We start from the raw sequence: 3,100 nt of genomic DNA on the forward strand, positions 1-3,100 counted from the left end.
AAACGAGAAATGAAAAGATACACAATTGGAATAGTAAAGATACGCAAACGATGTAAAGATAGTCAGTTTGAAAGAAACACACTCCCACACTTGCAAGACTCTCAAATACAATAGAAACTCGCATCAGAAGCCTTACAGAAAGATACTCAAACGAGAAATGAAAAGATACAAAATTGGAATAGTAAAGAAACGCAAACGATGTAAAGATACACAATTGGAATAGTAAAGATACGCAAACGATGTAAAGATACTCAGTTTGAACGAAACACACTCCCACAGTTGCAAAACTCTCAAATACAATAGAAACTCGCATCAGAAGCCTTACAGAAGGATACTCAAACGAGAAATGAAAAGATACACAATTGGAATAGTAAAGATACGAAAACGATGTAAAGATACTCAGTTTGAAAGAAACACACTCCCACACTTGCAAAACTCTCAAATTCAATAGAAACTCGCATCAGAAGCCTTACAGAAAGATTCTCAAACGAGAAATGAAACGATACACAATTGGAATAGTAAAGATACTCAAACGATGTAAAGATACACAATTGGAATAGTAAAGATAAGCAAACGATGTAAAGATACACAATTGGAATAGTAAAGATATGCAAACTATGTAAAGATACTCAGTTTGAAAGAAACACACTCCCACACTTGCAAAACTCTCAAATTCAATAGAAACTCGCATCAGAAAGCCTTACAGAAATATACTCAAACGAGAAATGAAAAGATACACAATTGGAATAGTAAAGATACGCAAACGATGTAAAGATACACAATTGGAATAGTAAAGATACGCAAACGATGTAAAGATACTCAGTTTGAAAGAAACACACTCCCACACTTGCAAAACTCTCAAATTCAATAGAAACTCGCATCAGAAGCCTTACAGAAAGATTCTCAAACGAGAAATGAAACGATACACAATTGGAATAGTAAAGATACGGAAATGATGTAAAGATACACAATTGGAATAGTAAAGATACGCAAACGATGTAAAGATACTCAGTTTGAAAGAAACACACTCCCACACTTGCAAGACTCTCAAATACAATAGAAACTCGCATCGGAAGCCTTACAGAAAGATACTCAAACGAGAAAAGAAAAGATACACAATTGGAATAGTAAAGATACGCAAACGATGTAAAGATACACAATTGGAATAGTAAAGATACGCAAACGATGTAAAGATACACAATTGGAATAGTAAAGATACGCAAACGATGTAAAGATACTCAGCTTGAAAGAAACACACTCCCACACTTGCAAGACTCTCAAATACAATAGAAACTCGCATCGGAAGCCTTACAGAAAGATACTCAAACGAGAAAAGAAAAGATACACAATTGGAATAGTAAAGATACGCAAACGATGTAAAGATACACAATTGGAATAGTAAAGATACGCAAACGATGTAAAGATACTCAGTTTGAAAGAAACACACTCCCACACTTGCAAAACTCTCAAATTCAATAGAAACTCGCATCAGAAAGCCTTACAGAAAGATACTCAAACGAGAAATGAAAAGATACACAATTGGAATAGTAAAGATACGCAAAAGATGTAAAGATACACAATTGGAATAGTAAAGATACGCAAACGATGTAAAGATACTCAGTTTGAAAGAAACACACTCCCACAGTTGCAAAACTCTCAAATACAATAGAAACTCGCATCAGAAGCCTTACAGAAGGATACTCAAACGAGAAATGAAAAGATACACAATTGGAATAGTAAAGATACGCAAACGATGTAAAGATAGTCAGTTTGAAAGAAACACACTTCCACACTTGCAAGACTCTCAAATACAATAGAAACTCGCATCAGAAGCCTTACAGAAAGATACTCAAACGAGAAAAGAAAAGATACACAATTGGAATAGTAAAGATACGCAAACGATGTAAAGATACACAATTGGAATAGTAAAGATACGGAAACGATGTAAAGATACACAATTGGAATAGTAAACATACGCAAACGATGTAAATATACTCAGTTTGAAAGAAACACACTCCCACACTTGCAAAACTCTCAAATTCAATAGAAACTCGCATCAGAAAGCCTTACAGAAAGATACTCAAACGAGAAATGAAAAGATACACAATTGGAATAGTAAAGATACGCAAACGATGTAAAGATACACAATTGGAATAGTAAAGATACGCAAACGATGTAAAGATACTCAGTTTGAACGAAACACACTCCCACAGTTGCAAAACTCTCAAATACAATAGAAACTCGCATCAGAAGCCTTACAGAAGGATACTCAAACGAGAAATGAAAAGATACACAATTGGAATAGTAAAGATACGAAAACGATGTAAAGATACTCAGTTTGAAAGAAACACACTCCCACACTTGCAAAACTCTCAAATTCAATAGAAACTCGCATCAGAAGCCTTACAGAAAGATTCTCAAACGAGAAATGAAACGATACACAATTGGAATAGTAAAGATACTCAAACGATGTAAAGATACACAATTAGAATAGTAAAGATAAGCAAACGATGTAAAGATACACAATTGGAATAGTAAAGATATGCAAACTATGTAAAGATACTCAGTTTGAAAGAAACACACTCCCACACTTGCAAAACTCTCAAATTCAATAGAAACTCGCATCAGAAAGCCTTACAGAAATATACTCAAACGAGAAATGAAAAGATACACAATTGGAATAGTAAAGATACGCAAACGATGTAAAGATACACAATTGGAATAGTAAAGATACGCAAACGATGTAAAGATACTCAGTTTGAAAGAAACACACTCCCACACTTGCAAAACTCTCAAATTCAATAGAAACTCGCATCAGAAGCCTTACAGAAAGATTCTCAAACGAGAAATGAAACGATACACAATTGGAATAGTAAAGATACGGAAATGATGTAAAGATACACAATTGGAATAGTAAAGATACGCAAACGATGTAAAGATACTCAGTTTGAAAGAAACACACTCCCACACTTGCAAGACTCTCAAATACAATAGAAACTCGCATCGGAAGCCTTACAGAAAGATACTCAAACGAGAAAAGAAAAGATACACAATTGGAATAGTAAAGATACGCAAACGATGTAAAGATACACAATTGGAA

Source organism: Argentina anserina, unplaced genomic scaffold (assembly GCF_933775445.1).
Source record: "Argentina anserina unplaced genomic scaffold, drPotAnse1.1, whole genome shotgun sequence".
Classification (NCBI taxonomy): Eukaryota; Viridiplantae; Streptophyta; class Magnoliopsida; order Rosales; family Rosaceae; genus Argentina; species Argentina anserina.